Below are 20,145 nucleotides of genomic sequence, written 5' to 3'. Positions count from 1 at the left end.
CAGAATAATCACCCATACGAGTACAAAGAAGCCCATATCAAACAGGTCCACAGAAGATAAAACACTACACCCACAAAGATAACAAATACAAGCTGTGTCTTTGGGGTATTATCTGGTGAGACTCTGCATGGCTGTGAGTTTCACTGAGCTACAGAACAGCTGAAAGGAGATAAACGTACTGGCAAATAGTTTAAGGCAATTTGCTTTTAAAGGACCGTTGAGATTTTCACTGTTCAGACAATGGTTATGAGGTCAGTGCATTCTTCCCAATTGTCTGAGCATGTTTTCTTACTTTTGCAGTCAATGACTCAGAGCTGTTCCAAAGTGCTGTAATCAGGTAAGTACATTAAAATACGGGAGGAAAAATAAAAAGAGAAAAACAAAAAGAAGCAACCTGAAAGGAGGCAGACATTTTCAGAAAAAGGGGTTGCAAGGTCGAGTCTGTTCATGCATGCACACTTTAATTCAAGAGATCCAATCAGATCCATCAAAAGATGGGAAACATCTTTTAAACTTTGGATAGCTCATCCAATGAAATGTAAGTCTGTGACTACAATAAAGGTTCTGTAGAACTGATGACAAACTGATTCTTTACAATATGCAATTTGTTGGAAAGAAAATGATGTGGGCTTCATTCTTTCTTTTTTTTTCTTTTTTCTTTTTTCTTTTTTTTTTCAGAACAAAACAGCTATTTCCATATAACAAAGTATTAGAATCTGTTGATTTGTTGATTTATATTTAACAAACAGTTTTAGGCTACTGATCCAGGCTACTCGTGGACTTTATTTATTTTTTTCATTTTGAATATTTATTATAATTGAGAATGGAATCTTCCTGGGATGAGAAAATATTTTCCTCCTGTTTCCTCCTAATTTATAAGTAAGTGTCCACTGGGAAACTGCTGCAGAATCTCAGATTTACTGATTACTGAATTTTGTATTTCTCTGGAGAGGAGAAACAAACAAACAAAAAAAAATTAAGGAAGATGAAGAAGAAAAATAGTAAGTCTGAGGAAATGCATTTTCTAAATCCAGTTTATCAAATTGTAACTATTTGCCTTTTCCATCACAAGAACCATGGCACTGTATCCAGAAGTGATCAGCATTTTTTTTGCCATCTGTTGCGGAAGTCTGCTTTTGATTCATCTCACTTAGAGCCACAGAAATCATGGCTGTATTTCCATGCTCTTAATCTGCTTTTGTTACACAGATTTTGCAAATAATGCCAGACATATATGTCAAATCTGGAATTGTGTGGCGTTTCTTAAAGAGTTTGTAGTGCACAAAAAAAAACGTAGGAAAAAATTATTCTCTGAAAGAGTGATAAGGCATTGGAACAGGCTGCCCAGGGATTGTTGCATTCCCTGGAGGTGTTCAAGAAATGTGCCAATGTGGCACTGAGATACATGGCTTAGTGGACATGATGGGGATGGGGCAGTGGTTGGACTAGATGATTTTAAGGTCTTTTCCAATCTTTATGATTCTATGATTCTATTGCCAAAATGAGTATATTGTATCAGTAGCGACTAACTAAATAACCTGCGATACCATTTCGTCCCTTGAGCTATTCATATATTTCAATACTGCAACTCAAAGAGCCATTAAGTAGGCATTCAAATCTATGTCAAAAACACTCAACTTTTTCTTCCCCAAACCCTAGAGGCTTGTAAGCAACATAGTCAATTCTATTCCCAATGAACAATTCTGAGTATGAAATTTGAAAATGCAGTGCTGTATCTTCAGATATGTTCTTAAATTTCTGCATCTTTATGATAGTAAAAATTTAAGAACAAGAATGTTTAGGACTAATAACAGTAGCCACACAAAGATTTAGAGGAAAGCAGAATGACTACATCAAAATGAGGAATTGCATCATCCGTAACTGAAGTTCAACAGCACTGAAAAAATTATCAAAAAATTAAGGCCTACCAAAACCTCTCCTTCCTCTCCAGTCCTGAATACTCAGTGCTATGATTACGCATCATCTAATGAAGCGAGGGGGAACACAGGTACAACCACTACCTGATACCCGCTGGATGTTACTTTTTCTCTCACTACCACCAAGCAATAACAATATAAACATGACTGAAATACTTTAAAGCATGGTCTCCCCTCACTGTATTTTGATTAGATGTTGATCTTAACTATTAAGTAAACCAATAATTGTTATATAAAAAGTAGTTTTCACAAAATAACAATAGCCTTGGGTTTTTTAATATCACAGTAGTCTTAGCTATTTTCAATGCCTTTGGGCAGCCTGTAAGATCATGAACTCAATTTTTACTTATTACAAACTAAAATGCTCAGATATTTATATGCAACATGTCAATAGGAACAGTAGTGACAAATTCACATTATTTTATTACATTTAAAATAATGGTTCAGAACAAAATTGGAAACAAACAAACAAAAAACGATAGATCTAATTTCCTGCAAGAACACACATTTTAGTTCATTTTATATAAAGCAAATTGTCTAATTTACTTGCAGCATCTTATAAAATTGTCTCGAGACTCAGAAAAAAATATAAATGTGCTATTTATAAATATGGCTTAATGATTCCTAAAGAATCTGAATTAGTTTTTTTCAGAGATGACTGAAATCCACAATTCAGTACAGTTACAAAATATAGAATGTCTGCATAATTAGCAAGCTATTCAACACATAAAACTGACAACCCCATACAGTGAAACCATCAAGAGAACACTCTGCAGCCAATATGCTCCAAGGTACACAGCGGTGCCAAATGAAATGTTCAGGTAATTAAGAGTCTTGAAATGAAATTAAAACGTAACAGTTGCAATCTATATCTGAAAGATACACAAAATGGCTAAACACCCCCACACAACAAAAAGCACATAAAAACCACCTGACTTGGAAATTCAGCTATTTTGATGTCTAATGTCAATATCCGCAAGAGAGGCTATTTTTTTTTTTCAGAAGTGAAAAGCATAGCCTAAATTTATTCACATGCTGAGGCATTCAAGCTGCCTTTACCAAGCATCAGAAATGAAACACTTTAAATCTGAAGCATCAATTAAGTTCTTTTTTCAAATATATTGTTATTCCATTTCACCATTTGAAACAAAGCTAGGGAAATGGCTTTTGCAAAGCAATAGTCAAATTTAATTTGTATCCTTGTTCTACATAGCTGTCAATTGAAAGCAATGTGGTACTCCAACAGAAAATTCAGAGATCATCTAATGGGATACAGACATAACACATTCTGTATAATTTGATGACAACATTGCTCAAGAATCTACAAAGGTACCTAGAGCAAACTTCAAGCAGTTAAAAGACAGTAGATTCTGAGAGCATCCTTTCAGGTGAGGGTTCAGATATTGTTCAGACAAATGTAATATAGAAAAATAATGTTATTTATTAGAAGTAGCTGACTGAACAGTATTTAGAGAACAGTTGATTAAAGAACAGCAATTGCAGTGTTCTTACATTTTCAGGTCAGATCTTTCTGTCTTACTCTCAGTGGACCAACAGTACTTTAAGAACTGTCCAGTTAACGGCAACTAAAAAGATGAATTAATGTTCTCTTTTGTGGGCAAAATAAGACGTTATGTAAATTAATTCTCATCTTCAAAGTTCTCTGCAGCTGCAGATCAGGCTCATTACAATCAGTTTTTATGTCAGTGCCATTTCCTGGAAGTCAGCTAAACTATTCCCAATGCATAATTCCACATGTTATTGTTGTAGATACAACAGCCTGTTAGATATAGTAGAAATCCATAAAGTTTTCTGATGTTTCTTTCTAGGAATTGTAAGACCATCAGAGGATGCAATATACTTTATGTTATGGTATATCAATGCAATGAAGTTCTTTTTCATTAACAGCTGGAAAGTTTCACAGTAATGCAAACTTCAGCACGCCTGCACATGCTAGTACTGACAAGAGGCTGTGCAACAACATCTGAGGTGACAGCAGTAGCAAATGTACGAAGCGTTATCTGTTTTCACTAATAGTTTGATCCTACTAATAGTAAAAGTTTAATTAATAAAAGGTGTTCTAACAAAGTTTCATTGTGATTTACCTCTCTCTGACTCACTCCCCTAGCAGGGAAGTGAGAATTTACAACTATGTCTCGATGCTCTAAATGAGAGCAGGACCAAAGTTCCTACACTCCCAGATTTTATGCATACTTGCAATACTTGCAGAATAAGGTTGTTTTCAATGTGGGGTTTTGTTCTTCACACAATTTAAGTCATTTCTGGCAATGTACTAAAATAAATGTTTTTATTAAGAGTTAGAAGAAAAGACACTACGAACTCCAAGACTTTTTCACCTCAGATCTTTTACGAAGGGACTCCTCTGTTTTCTTGGACTGCCACTTTTCTGTTAATTTGCTAATTCTTTGAAGGGCACTGTGATTATATCCATCTATAATGTCAAAATCATCAATAACTGTTACTAGCAAAACTTTTAAATGCCTTTCAACAGTAACACCATGCATTACGCAACTCACCCTGAACTCCACCACCACTCCATTAAAAAAAAACCAAAAAACACACACACCAAAAAACAAAGGTAACACATGTTGCATAAGCCTCAGTGCTCAATCATCTGTAAAGACTGACCAGGTAAGACTCTTAAAAAAGCACTGTTTTGTCAAGGAAATTGGGTTCCATCAGAATTTCCTAAATGGTTTCATATATAAATCTTACACAAAGAACAGTTATTCATCTGTCTTAAGAATCATATATATTTCTTCTTTAAAGAAAACTCCTTGTGCCATGCGTTTAAAGAAGGAGCTGGTGTGTCCAATGAGGAACATGCCAAGACATTCCAACACTTCTCCTGCATGCCTTAAGGTTTCTAATTGTACCAGTATTACTTTCTGGTCTTTCATAGTGTTTTTATATCTTCTTAATTGATCTGATGAATACTATTCATAAAAAAGTATATTTATGCACGAGGCTGACTGTGTGACATAAAGAAGGACTGCTCCAATGCAAATTAATTTATAAGTGTTTTCCTAATGAATCATCTTAAAGATGGAATACCTTGCAATGGAATCTCAGGATAAAATCCTTTCCTCTTTATTTGGAGAAAGGTTTTTTTCCTCTTATTTTTTAGCAAGCAGGAAGAAAAAGAGTGGAGCAACGAACCATATTTTCAGACGTACGGTACCAACATTATTTTCCACGGAAGGAAAAAAGGACTCACTCATAGTCTGTATAACTGAAAGCTGATATTTTTTTTTTATTTCACTTTTCCCAATCAGTTGAATCATTTACAGCTGAAGTTTTTCTAACTGGCATCCACTTTAACTTTCAAGCATCCTCAGACTGGTTTGCAAAAATATTAGTGATACTGAGCTGTCAATCCTTAGCTGGTTCAGCAAAATGCAAACTTTTCTGAGGACAGTACTTATTCTTCATGCTGCTTATATACATGCACGTTCTTTGAGAAGGCTGGATAATTGCTGATTTTCTCTGGAAAAGAAAAAGAGCTTGTCTTAAAAGACTATGCTGCTGCATGAGAGAAGGAAGCAATTTCCTCACCCAAGTTTTACGCCAATTACCAAGCTGTACAGCACACAGCTCTCGCCTACTGAAAGAAGGTGCTTGACAATTTTCACCACATCAACAGAGAAAAAAAAAGAGAGACAAAATAATGTCCCAGCAAAAGGTTTCAAAGAATGAGAGTGAAATTAAGTCAAAATTAAATAAAAACTGCAGATTAAACAGCTTTACATGACAAACTTACTAACGTCCTAAAGCTCTGCTTAGAGGGAACATGAGTGTCTATGTTGCAAGAGGTCACAGAATCAAGAATCACAGAATGGCCTGGGTTGAAAAGACTACAATGATCATCTGGTTTCAACCCCCCTGCTATGTGCAAGGTTGCCAACCACCAGACCAGGCTGCCCAGAGCCACATCCAGCCTGGCCTTGAATGTCTCCAGGGATGGGGCATCCACAGCCTCTCTGGGTCCACACACCTCAGTATTCTTATGTGATGCTATGATAAACATCTTCAGTCAGAGTGCTGGGTCCTACTCAAAACTTGTATCTGGATGATAAAGTTCATAGGCCTAACCCTAACAGCTGATAAAAGCTCTCTCTTTTAAATGTCCCTCTATTTAACTCTGAAAAGCATTTACAGAATTGTATGTTCTTACTAAAGAGACATGCATGTTTATGCATTACACAGAAGAGTGACACGCAAAAAATTACTGGGAACAACTGATTATCCAGGAGCAGGACAGAAATTGCCCTCAGATTCTCTGATCTGTACTTATGAAGCTGAACTGGAATTAACATGACAGTAAACTAGAATTCCCAAAATGTAGCTTATTAGCCACATAAGTAATTAAGCTTCCCTTTAACATATTTTCCTTTGACTTATTTTATTATTTTAGATAACACATTCAAGCCAAAGTCAAATAACTGCTTTTTTGGCTAATTGTATACCCTATTCAATAGCACGGTATCTATCTAGCAGCCAACCAATAAATATGTTCCCCTTTTAAAAAGAGGCATCTGTAAAAAGAGATTAGTAACACATTGACCATGGAGATTTCTGCAAGATAGGCCAAGAATATCCTAAATGTTTCAAGTGATTTACTTAAAGCAGTCACAAATGTGTCAAAGCAGTTCTGCCAGAACCTTAGTAAATAGCAAGAAGCTATCCGGAGGATAGCTGCAAAACTGCTGATGAAAAATTACATTACAAGATACTTTATATCCTTAACTATACTTATATCAATCCACCAGTAGAAAATTTTCCTTCAGACTGGTCTAGAACAATGTCTGAAAAATCAATAGTTAAGTAACATAACATAATGTGGGTGCACAGATACTAAATAAAAACACAGAAGTGAATTCTGACCCGTTCTCATTGATTTATGCAATATATTAGAATTCTTTTGCCATCAATCAAAAGTGTAAGTATACTGCTTTCAAGTTTTCCTTTTTTCTCGTCACATTGGTACCACTAAACACAGACACAGAAGAATGCTTGGTTTAAAAAAATAAAATAAAAAAATAAAACCATGCACAGGGAAAAGCTTAGTGATTCTGTGCAAGCTTTACCTAATCAATGTCAGTTTGAATACTGTCACTTAGTAACATTACCAAAGATAAGATCATCTACAAAATGTTCAGCAGGCCACCAAAGCAGTTTGCATGAATGTAAATAAAATTGAGACAGTATATAAGTATACCTTAATAGAAGTAAGTATGGTTCTATCGGAGTTGTTCTAGCTGAAAAAAAAAACACATCCTGAATCTGTGTGCCTCCATTATATGAACGAGCCAAGGTCTGAATGGCATGTAGCTGTTTTAACTTTAGACACAAACATCACATTTGAGTGGAGTTAATCACTGAAGAAAAACAACATAAAAGAAGTCTTTATATCTTTTGAATGCTTTAAATAAGATCTCATAGAAATTGGACAAAACAGGTTTTATGGTTCAGCCACATTTAAGACTGGGTCAGCTGGTCTCTACAGAACCCACAGAACATATTACAATAAAAGAATGTGAGCGGAAATGGGAACAGCTGTGCTCTACTACGAACCTGCGGCAGTTCTAAGTACAAAACTTTCTTTATGCCTCTAAGGAGGCTCTATGCTATCCTAAGGTAGGACTCTATGCTATTCTGAGCAGCATATTCACAGCTGCCATTTCCACAATGAAATTCTTGGTTTAGTCAGATTTATCATGTCTTGTATCTCATCTGTACAACTAAGTACAAATTAATTCTCAGAAATACCACTTTCTTCTAGGTCTGAAAAGTCAGGTTCTGTAATCACAAAGACAGATAAATGAACTGACAAATGACAGAATCACAGAATCGTAGGTAAATCACTGGTAATGAAAATGCAATAACATTTTCTTCATCCAAAACTCTGCAGTCATCTCAATTATCCTTAGCTAATACAATACAGATCACCATCACAGTAAAAAAAAAAAAATTCAGTATTTTTAAAATAATTATCCACTCCACTATCGCAGAAGGAGAATTTAAACTGCTTTCATTCCTGATTCATATTCAGCATGATTTTTCCACAAAGAAACAGAGAGAAATACTTCAGATCTCAAGAAAATCCCTCAAGTAATGACTCATTCTTCGCACATATTGGCTAAATGATCCCAGAAGAATAAAAAGCGTTCATTATCAGGGATCTGTATTTTGATTTTCTTGTTATTTTCAACAATACAGTGTAAGTATCTCAAAAAGCTGTTTATACTGACATTTTAATAATGCAGTTATGAACCTCTAAACTCAATTCTTCAGGGCATCCTACTTAAGCCTATCTGCCTCTCTTTATTTTGGGGAAATTTTTAGAAGCTGTTACTCTCAGACAAATAGAACGGTGTTGGGCAAAAAAAAAAGAAAAAGACCATATATACAGGTATGTTTGTGTATGTGTACATATGTATGCTAGTTCAATGGTGACTGAGTAAGGCTAGAACAATGATATGAAATTTATGTTTTTTCCCACTTTAATTAGTTTTTGTTTACACATTCCAGGTTCTTTTTTCCAAATACCAACTGCGTAGACTGAAAGTTAATTCTTCATCTAAACCACTAATTCTACATTCTACATACAGACAAACAGTTTATAAAAAGGCATGAAAATCGACAGAAATAGGCTGTGATATAAATAACCTGCCATGTATTATAAATCTTCATTTAATGCACCAATAAGTTTTCCAAATCTAGCACTGCTCACCGGTGCTAGCAAACTGACTGGGGACAGCAGGATTGGAGGTTGGCTGGGCTGTAGTGAGCACGCAAAGATGGAGTTCACACTTCTGAGAGACATGGGACAGACAGAGAGTAAAATCAGGATGCTGAATTTTAGGAAAGCTAAATTCCAGCTCCTCAGAGAGTTAGTCAACAAAACTCCATGGGAGTCTATCCTCAAGGACAAGGGAACAGAACAAAGCAGGCAGGTCTTTAAGGAAGCTTTCCTTAGCAACATAGGAGCTCTCCATCCCCATGTGCAGGAAATCAGGAAAGAAAAGCAAGAGATTGGCATGGCTGAACTGGGATCTGCTGGTCAAATTAGAGAGCAAAAGAAAATGCACGTTCAGTGGAAGGAGGGACAAGTAACCTGTGAGGAGTATAGGGATGCTGCTAGGCTGTGTAGGAAGGCCAAGGCCCAGCTAGAGCTGAACTGGGCAGGGGATGCAAAGAACAAGTACAGCTTGTCTCTGCAGATATATCTGTCAGGAAAGTCCAAGAAGGCATAACCCCCTTAGTGAGCAACAGAGGCAGGCTAGTAACAGCAGACAAGACAAAGGTTGAGGTGCTCAATGACATTTTTGCCTCAGTCTTCAGTGGCAATTCAAACTCTTCAAACACCCCTTGAGTGGATGGGTTGGAACAAGGGACTGGGGCAATGTCCCTCCCACTGTGAGCAAGATCAGGTTCATGACCACTGAGGAACTATGGTCCCAATGAAATGCAACTCAGGGTCCTGAGGGAATTGGCTAATATAGTCACCAAGTCACTCTCAATGATAATTCAAAGTCGTGGCAGACAAGTAAAGTTCCTGGGTGACTGGGAAAAAGGAAATATCGCACCCATTCTTAAGAAGGGTAGAAAGGATAGAACCTGTTAACCTCACCTCTGTGTTAGAGAAGATCATGGAACTGATCCTTCTGGGAGCTACGCTAAGGCATGTAAAAGAGAGGAAAGTGACACTAGACAACCAGCACAGCTTCACCAAGAGCAAGTCCCACCTGACAAACCTAGTGGCCTTCTATGATGGTGTAACTGTATCAATGGACAATGGAAGAGCTGCTGATGTCACCTATCTGTAAGACTTCAGTAAGGCCTTTGACATGGTCCTTCATAACATCCTTCTCTGTAAAATGGAAAGATCACAGAATTATAGAATGGCCTGGGTTGAAAAGGACCACAATGATCATCTAGTTTCAACTCCCCTGCTATGTGCAGGGTGGCCAACCACTAGACCAAGCTGCCCAGGGCCACATCCAGCCTGGCCTTGAATACTGAATATGGATTTGATGGGTGAACTGTTCAATAGATGAGGAACGGCTTATGAGATTTTACTCAGAATGGTGGTCAATTGCTCAACACGCAGATGGAGATCACTGACAAGTGGTGTCTCTATTAGGACCAAAGGTCTTTAATACCTTTATCAATGAATCGACAGCAGGATGCAAGGTGGAAAGTCCTGCATCTGGATTGTACTGGATGACCTTTAGAGATATCTTCCAACTCAAATGGTTCTATGAACCAAAAATGTTATGATTCGGTCCAGTTCCATGACAAGGGAGAAAAAGGACCCATGGATCTACACCCCAGGAAAGGGAGAAGGGGAGAAGGGAAGAGGTAAAAAGATGGGCCCAGAGGAGGAAAACAGTGGCAATGAGCTAAGGCGAAAAACTTAATTTACCAAATATAACAGTGGAATGCGAGATAATACAATATAATACAATGATTGCTACTGAAGGTAATAAATCAAATGAAATGAGAGAGTATCCGAAACTGAAGTCCTTACTCTAATGCTGTAGGCAAGACAGGCATGGAGCAAAGAGAGCAAAGTGGGGGCAGCCTTGTGACTCCCGGACAGTTTTATCTTTACCTCCAAATGGAAAACAGAAACAGAAAAATGAAGTCTTCCAGGAGGTGTAATTCATTCATTCTTCTCTGAGACCAAGAGATTGGAAATATCAACAATCTACGAACTGCAGCATTAACTCTTTAACTCCCAGTACACTACATGATGTTATGAAGTGGAAAACCAATCAAAAATCAGAAAGCCATGAAGCTTTGATGAATGCAATGAATTATGATGTTGAACAAAGGAACTGAGGATCTCACTGACTAATGAAATAGTGTACTCATCTGGCAAGATTTAAGGCAAAATTAAAATGGAAGATGCTTAAACATCCAAGTATAACTGAGCTATCACTTCACTTATTTAGAAACAGAAGTCAGCATTGGCACTACACTGCTAGTTCTTCTTTAGTAGCATTTTTGCAATTGCAGGCACTTTTATAATGTGTTATATATAGAGTCAAGGAAAAAAAATGAAAGCAATCAAAAAGAAATTAATACAGACTTTTTAATGCTCAGCTAATGTTAAAACTTGCACATTAACTATTCTTTAGTTTGTGACTTTCAAAAATAACCTGCAGCAGTCAAGGCGTTGACTACTTTTGCCATTGTGATGGCCTCACTATGCTTTTTCTGTAGATAGTGCTGCTACAAGTTATAAAAATAGTGGAATATAATACTTTTTCAAAACATTAATATGTTAAAAAAAAATAGGAAAATTACAGGGCTAAGAAAAGTCAGAGGGAAAATATATAATAAATAACAAGAGCAAACAGAAGCAGAGTTCAGGAATGACAAGTGAAAATGGAGTTTCAGAATGCCTGCCTTCCCAAGATCTATTTCAACAGCAGCTGGTGTCCCTTGGAGCTCCTTTATAATGAAAATCTGAAGTGGAAGCTGTTCAATATTCCAAAGTTCATGTTTAGAAAAGAACTAATCTGTAGACAGTCAATGAAAGGGAAGCTGGCCTTCTGGCAGTAGTTCAAAAGACTGATGGGCTTCTTCTTCACAAGCAGAAATATACAAAACTAAATAATGTATATTTCAAGTAGCTCTTCCCCATCTATCCTACTGACTCTTTTCCTTTTGATTTGCTTGAAAATCTTCATAGCAAAAAACTGCTACACTTCTGCTGTACTTCATCTAGAAGCGTTATGAGCAGGAGCAGTTCCTAAGTTCTAGAAACACTAAGCCTTAACAACAGATAAATTATCCTACTAGACACCATAAGAAGTTCATTAATAGTGGTTGATAAACAGAGTGTAACATTTTGAGACATTTTACTTCTTTTTATTTTACTTTACCAGTGAGTAGATGAAAAATAACTGACTGTCTCTATCAAAACAAAGTTGCCAGTATCTCTAGTTTCAAATGTTTGAAAATCAGTTATCTTGAGGGAAGTCTTTGTTAAAAATATAAAGCAATTTAGCTTTTTGCACACACTGAAAAAAACGTTTTTTTTTTCCTCAAGTGTGACTGGGCTTGAAGGCAAAAAATCTGAAGAGAAAAACAAAACAATATGTGAATATGTGAATTTACACTCTGTCTTAACATCAAAACAGCTTCAAAAATGGTGCATTTGCTACTGCATCACATATTACTTAAATTACAAATAGGCTCTGCAAATATCATTGAGTTTACAGAAAACAGAAGTTAAAAATGACGTGAACTTCTTTCCCAGCTGTGGTAAATCTTGAATTCCCCACCTTGCTAAGGCTAATGTGTTAGAAGAAGACATTCTTCTTCTGCTCCATCCCTCCACTTGAGAAGGGGCCCTGAGTTATCTCTTTCATTCAGCAAACACCACTGTCTGCAAGATTCAGACATTAACAAGTAACAACATTAAGACAGCATTAACAGCCTGTTCCAGCGTTTGTTTTAAATATCTACATTCTGTATGAGAAGATTAAGTGTGAGAGATTCTGTTTGAATAATACTAGTTTCATATTGTAGAAAAGTTGTTTTAATAATGAAATCCTTTCTCCAGATGAAAGGGAAGAGTTATCACTACTTACAAACAAAGATACCACCATCTTTTCTTTATCTTTACAAACAAATGAAATTGAAGAGTTGTTAAGCTGAAGTGCATTAATTCAATTATATCTCAGATAGAAAAACAATTGTATGCAGAAACTACTCAAGCAGTGAATTCATGTACAAGCCTCTCAACTCTGATTACTGTCTTGACCAAAAGTCATCAGCAACTTACAGTTATTCTTGTGTTCAATTTATTTTCCTAAACTGGAGAAAACTGAACTGTCTAGGGTAAGGTAGGATGTTTGCAGAAAAGCTATAAAAAGAACACTCATCTCATGACTAAATTATGACCCATGCATGACACAGTAGCTCCATTGCAGAGAAACAACACACAATCTGGCCAATATACGTCCATTATAAAAGCAAACATTACATAACTACAAGCAAAGACCTTGTCAAATATGTGTTTACAATTCTTCATTTCAACACTGCACTGCTCATACAAGCTCTATACATATTCAACTGTTTTTATATACTCTCACAAGAATTACAATATTCAATTTATGATGCGAACTACAACTCCACGCCCCCCATTTCAGACTAATCATTGCAAATGGTATTTTCATCACATTCAAACAACTCGCTTATGTAAACAAAATACTGTGGTGCAGTGCTAACTTCATCAGTCACAATTTTATTCAGATTTCAATCCAACAAGAGGTTTAAAACACTTTTGTAAGTATTTCAGTAAAACAGTAAAAAAAAACAAAACAGTAGAATACTAACATCAAATTTAAAAAAAAAAAAAAAAACATATTAAAAAAACCCTAAAAAATCAGCAACAAAACCCAATTCATTTTATTTGCCACCCCAGAAACCCACAAAACTTAATAGGGTGAATTAACTAAAATTAGAAATAGAATAGAATATAATTAGAATAACTTCCTAAAGAATAAAGTATTACTAAAAAAATACAGTATATTACTCTAGGCAGAATTGCTGATGTCTCTTTGTAATTGGGATTCTTTATGTTGTTCAGCATTTCCAATGTTTACTATTATTTGCAACTTTGGCAAATCATCTTATCTGTCCTCCTTTGCTTTCTACCCATGTGTATATACAAGCACAATACATACTGTGAACTGCACTGAAAAATGTGCCGAGCACAGTTTTAAAAGGTAACAACAAAGAAAAAAACGACATAGACAACTTTCTTTTATTCAGCAAAAGAGTCAAAAAGCCTCAAAAATCATTACTGACCAAATGACAAGCCATCAACACAGGCAGTCATTAAGTAAATGCTCCTCATTTTCTTCCATCTCTAAAAATAGACACAAAATTAACCAACTTCTTGGAAATAAGTACTTTGATGTTTTAGTACAAACAAATCCATTGTGCTACAAAGAGGAGTACGAATTAAGACCAGAGTCTGATAGAAGTGCTGCAAATGTGTATGGAAACAGAAGGACAGTCTAGACTGGAGTGATGTGGGAAATCAAGATGATAATGAAATAGAAGTTGAAAGAAGGTTGACAAGAAAAAAGCAAGGAGAGACAGGACTCGCTGAGGAAAACTCTGGAAGAGTCAAGACCAGCAGTATGTAAAGAACTGATGTTTTGACTGATCACAGAAGAATAAAGAGATTTTTTTTAGGAAACTTACAAAGGATAAAGTTTAAAGGACTGTGCTTGCAGAAGACAAACCCACTTTGACAGAACCTCTCTAAAGCCCAGAACTCAAAGAATTCAGTTTTTTACTACTTTTCCACCATCATAAAGAACAGTAGAATCCCTCTACAAATTATCTCATTCTGCTTCATTAGTGGCGTATTTAAAGGGAACTGAACTCTAATAGTGTTACTTTTAGCTGAGAGCCTTTGCAAAGGATGTTACTTTTCCATTCCTACTGATAATCATTGTGAGTCCAATGCAATAACACGTAAGGAAATGTATGAAATTTACTATCAAAGTTGAAAATTTTCAACTCTTTCTTTGTTTGGTTTTGCTTTTTATTTTTATTATTATTTTAATTTGCTTGCATTTATTTTTCCAGGTTTTAAGAATCATGACAGAATATCGCTAATGTTAATGAATAAACCACTTCTTTCTTCCATCCCCACTGTGGAAACGGTCAAATATGAGCCAGCAGTTTGGACAGTTGCATCCTGGGCTGCATCAAAAGAAGGGTGGCCAGCAGGGCGAAGGAGGAGATTGTCCCCTTTTACTCACAAGGCTCCAACTGGAGTACTGCACCCAGCCTGAGGCCCTCAGTACGGGAAGGACGTGGAGCTGTTGGAGAAGGGCCAGAGGAGGGCTACAAAGATGATCAGAGGGCTGGAGCAGCTCTTCTCTGAAGACAGGCTGAGAGAACTGGGCTCGTTCAGTCTGGAGAAAGCAAGACTTTGGGGAGACTTAATTGCAGCCTTCCAGTACTTGGTGGGAACTTAATAAACAGGAGGAAGACTGACTTTTTACACAAGCAGATAGTGATAGAACAAGGGAGAAAGCTTTTCAACTAAAAAAGGGGAGATTTAGGCTATAATTTATGAGGAATTTTATCCTCATTTTACCACCACTAAGAGGGTGGTAAGGCACTGGCACGGCTGCCCAGAGAAGCACTGGATGTTCTGTCCCTGGAGGCATTCTAGTGAGGCTGGATGGGGCCCTGAGCAGCTTGATCTAATGAGCAGTAACCCTGCTAACATTAGGAGGGTGGAAACTGGATGATCTTTAAGATCTTTTCCAGATCAAGTCATTCTGTGATTCTACATGTGGAGCACTCAGGACTGTCAGCAGAAACAGTGGCAGCTGGGAGTTGATATATAGAAGTAAGGTTGCTTACAAGTGAATGCTTTTAACCTAACCCTCTGATCACCATCTGTAAATGTCGTTTCTCACCGTAGGTAGTGTTTGATAAAGTAAAAACTGTGAGGTATCTTGATCACATAACGATAAGCACATAAGCACAGCCTATACAGTTATCCATTCTGTCTTCGAAGTAGAGCTACGTGAAGGAGACAATAAATCATGTGCTCAGGCATCGATCAATATGAAAGATAAACAGAGTGAACTGTGTTAAGTGAGTTTCATCCACCTTCTGCACTGAATAAGGCAGGGTTTCTGTAGAAAAAAATAATAGCATGTGATCATGCAGATTGTATCAAAAAGACATGCTGAGGAAGCCACTGTTCAGTTCTCTGTTCCACAATCTTAATAATCTAGGGCAGGCATGCTCAACCTGCTTGCAGTACAACATCATCATGTTATAAGCTCTGCCCCACAGAGCTGCCCGGACCAGCAGCAGGACAGGCGTGCACAGTGTAGTGCTGACAAATAACGTGGCACTAGCCTTCATTTGCAAAGAAATCGTGTCTGTTTTCAAAAAATACAATTTGAAAAGACAATGTATGCAGAAACATGCTGCCAAATTTGATGTGTATCAAGGAATCACAGAACATTTTGTGTTGGAAGGGACCCTTAAGATCACCTAGTTCCAAACTCCCTGCTATAGGCAGGGACAACTCTCATGGTTGCTCAGAACCCCATCCAGCCTGGCCTGGAATGCTTCCAGGGTGGAAGCATTCACAACCTTACTGGTCAACCTGTTCCAGTGTCTCACCACCCTCACAGTACAGAGTTTCTTCCTAATGTCAAAATCTACCCTCTTCCAGTTTAAAACTATCTCCCCTCCTCCTGTCGCTATCTGCCCTTATAAAAAGTTCCTTCCCAGCTCTCCTGTAGCTCTGGAAAGGTACTGGAAAGCTGCAATAAGGTTTCCCCTGAGCCTTCTCTTCTCCAGGCTGAAGAACCCCACCTCCCTCAGCCCGTCTTCATAGAGAGGTGCTCCAGCCCTCTCATCATCGAATGCTTCCTAAAGACAAAACAGAACTGAAAAAGTCTGTTACCTCAACAAAGTATTTTTCAAAAAGTTAAAACTAAAATGGACTCTGTTATAAAAACTAGCTATGTGATAGCAAATCTGATAGCAAAAAAAAAAAAAAAAAAAAAACAACAACACAAAACCATTTCCTGATGGTGAGTTTATTAAGCAATGTATGGAAAGCAAAACAGACATAGCGTGTCCTGATTAAAAAAAAAATGGACTTTTCTAAAATCAGTTTGTCTCATCAGACTATAGCCAGGAGAACCGAAGAAAAAGGAATATCTATCAAAAGAAATTTGAGAGAGTAAAACTGTTGATTAGAAATGTTATGCTTTGGTAATAAAAGAAAGTAATGCCGTTACAGATATGGCTCTACTTGCCATTTTCATTAGAGGTACTGATAACAAATATAATGTCATCGAACAGATGGGTCTTTTTGTGCCACTGAAGGACTCAACTAAATATCCTGATTTGCAAGAAGCACTAAAAAAAGTGCACTGAAGTGATTTTCTTTAACTTATATCTGGTCTAGTTACTAATGGTGCCCCAGTGATGGTAAGTAAAATGGAGGAGCTTATAAAATTAAGAGAAGATGATGCAATCACCACCAGTAACTCATGTTTGATGAAATATCATTGCATTGGGCAGCAAGAAAATTCATGTGCAAAAACTTTAAAAATGGATAATGTCATGCAAAGCATCATCAAAGCTCTAAAATTGATGAAGTCCGAGGCACTGAATCATCACCAGTTCTAAAAGTCCTTCAAAAGTATGGATGCTGATTATGGGGTCATCATTTACTTTTCTGAAGGAAGGTGGCTAAGTCGGGATAAAATGCTAAAAAGACTCAATGGCTTGCAACGTGACATCAAGTCCTTTATGGAATCAAAAGGAAAATTTGTACCAGAATGTAAAGATTCAAAATGGCTCACAGATTTAGCATTTTTGGTGGACCACTCATTTAAATGAGTTAAACATGCATCTTCAAGGTGAAAACCACCTTATCTGTGCTGTTTCAGACAATAACCGCGTTTGAAATGAAGTTTAAATTACAGCAAGCTTGAATTATGGCAAATAATTTCATTCATTCTGATACATTGGCTAAACACAGACCTGTGAATAGTGAAGAATATGCAGCCATGCTTGCCATTTTAATACATAAATTTGAGAATAAGCTTCAAGATTTCCAAAAAAATACACAAAAAATGATTATTTGCAATTCCATTTTCAGCCAACATCAATAAATTACTTGCAAATTTTCACCTGGAATGTAGAGAGTTGCAGTCAGACATTCAACTCAAAGAAAAACGTGTCTCTACCGGACTTGTATAAGCCCCCTCTTACCACAGAAAAATATCCCTTGCTTCGCAACCATGCTTTATTCATGCCAACACTTTTGGGCAGTACATACATTTGTGAACAATTATTATCAAGGATGAAGTATGGGAAGAATAACATTTCATCAAAAATCTGATCAACACCTTAAGAACTCACTAAGCATGGCAACCACTGCCACTGAACCGGACAGATGTATCAGTTCCACAAAAACAGGGTCAAACATCCCAATAGTTTCACGTTTTTGCTGCTCTCAGTTTTTATGTTTTAATAAAAAAATACATTAAACAATCAGCTTTGTCACTTAAGTACATTAAACTTATTACATATTTTATATGCATCCCAAGGCAATTCCTGTTTGCTCAATACTGCCCAAGCAAGCCAAAAGGTTGGGCAACCGCAATCAATGGCTTCTTCTACAGAAAGTGTACATGGTTTAATGTCCAGTGAAATTAACTAATTTCTTGCATAACCATGCAGCTATAAAGAAGTTGAATTACTTTCTGGTGTCAGTCTGAAGTGAAACTGAAATCTCTTGCTGGTTTAGAACAGCACTGTAGAGAATACAAATGTGGGTAAGGTCAGTCCTTTCCTTAACTCTTTATTTTTATTTTTTGAAAAATGTAGGGATGGGTAAGGTATTTTGATTCACTGTGAACTATCACTCAACACAAACAGAAGAATTAATCAAGTGATGCAGACAGAGATAGTAAGTATTCAGATGTAAACAAATAAATAAGCAAGAAATCCATGCTACCATCAGGCTTCTACAGCATTAGAGAAAGTTCTTCTGACAGCTATTGGCAACGGTAAGTCATACAAGATGGGACAAAGATCCTCCTGACATACGGACCTATACAAGACTTGCACTGCAAAAAGGCATTAAATAATGGCAAAAAAAAAAAAGGGATTGTTTTCAAAACTTCATGTTATTTCAGTACGCTTTCTCCTGTGCTCGTGCTGTTTCAACTCCTGTGTTATTTTAACTGCTTTAAGAGTTATTTATACAAAGGACTGACAGTAAGCAAAGTCTGTGTGTCAGCACCTCCTTTGCTGGAGCCACCTCTGCACACGTGGACGCATTTTTAGGCAATTTTTTGCCGAAGCTGTACACACAGTAATTACATAACTGCTTGTTTTTAAAACCCTAAGGCCATTTTTAGATATATTTTTTTTTTAATGCGTTCTAGTATCATAACCGCTAAAGTTGTTCTCAGCCCATAGGTCACAGCTTAATTACTAAGCGCAGCGCGGCCGATTAACGGCACAGATCATCTGCGGCGGGTGAGAGCAGAAGCGGGCAGAGCTCCGCCGAGCGGACGCGGCTCCCGCGAAGGCTGAGCCCCTCAGGTGCCTCGAGCAGAGCCCAGCGGCGGCGTTTCTGCCCTCTGTCACCGGCAGGTGTTACTAGTGCTAGCCGCGATTACTGCCGTTCGCGGGAGAGCGGCACAGAACAGATGCACAATTAGCGCTTTACAAGGGAGGGAACGAAGTGAAACGGCGTTATATCCGCTAAAAGAAGGGGCAGCGAGAAAACGCGCTCCGTAGCTGCTCGCCGACAGAACCGCAGCGCGCAGCCGGGCTGCAGCGGGCACGAGCCGCCGGCACCGCGCGGGCGCGACGCGGCGACCCCGGCGCGGGCGCTCCGCTCTGCGGCACCCGCCCGCAGCGCCCCCCCCGCACGCGCCGCGCCGCGCCGCGCCCCGCCGCCCGCCCGAGGGCACGGCAACTGCGGCGGCATCGCCCCGACCTCCCGCCATCCCGCTCCGCTGCGGGGAGCTGCCGCCCGCGCCCTTACCCCGCCGCATCACCACCGCCCCCCGGGCGAACCGGGAAAGTTGTCACGCCGCCGGCTCGCCGCTCCCATCCCCACAGCCGAGCCCCGCCGCGCGGAGCGGGGGAGGGTCGCGCTGCGGTGACAGCCGTGCCTACCTGCGCAGCGCTGCCGTGACAGCCGGGCTGCCACCCAGAGGCGTCCCGGCACGGCACCGCGCGGCACCGCACGGCTGACAGCCGCCCGCGCGCCGCCCCCCTCAACCCCCCCCCCCTCCCGCACCAACCGCCGCCGCGCGTGCCGAGCCGGCGGGCCCAAGCGGGGCGCGGCGGCGGCTGATTGGACGCGGGTGATGTCACTGTGCGCGCGCGCGCGCGGGACCGCGGCGGTTGGGCGGTGGGGGGAGCGGTGGAGCGGGAGCCGAGCGCACGCCCGCGGCACGCCACCGCCCGTGGGGCAGCGCGTACCTTCAGGGCGGGCGAAGCGCACGCGGAGGTACTGCCCGCTCGCGGCCTGCGCCCATCGGCAGCGAGGTGTGCGGCGGGGATGGGGCGCCTCGCACCTCCGGGACAGCGCCGGGCGGTCAGCGCGCGGCTCCCAGCTAGGGGCGGAGCCTTGGCTTGACGC

At 39.0% G+C, this 20,145-nt stretch overlaps 1 protein-coding gene across 2 annotated transcripts in view; it reads right to left on the bottom strand.

Annotated features, from left to right (window-relative positions):
- The window catches only part of CNTN1 (contactin 1), a 241,168-nt gene extending 221,385 nt beyond the window's left edge, over positions 1–19,783 (bottom strand). For both annotated transcript variants that reach the window (XM_031589583.2, XM_031589584.2), the window contains exon 1: positions 19,677–19,783. The gene's annotated coding sequence lies outside the window, so the exon portion shown is untranslated. The remainder of the gene's footprint in view (positions 1–19,676) is intronic.
- Between the last annotated feature and the right edge of the window lie 362 nt (positions 19,784–20,145).

Source organism: Phasianus colchicus, chromosome 1 (genome assembly GCF_987193195.1).
Source record: "Phasianus colchicus chromosome 1, bPhaCol1.hap1.1, whole genome shotgun sequence".
Classification (NCBI taxonomy): domain Eukaryota; kingdom Metazoa; phylum Chordata; class Aves; order Galliformes; family Phasianidae; genus Phasianus; species Phasianus colchicus.
Note: the sequence above shows the minus strand (reverse complement) of the source record. Positions and strands in the feature narration are given on the sequence as shown.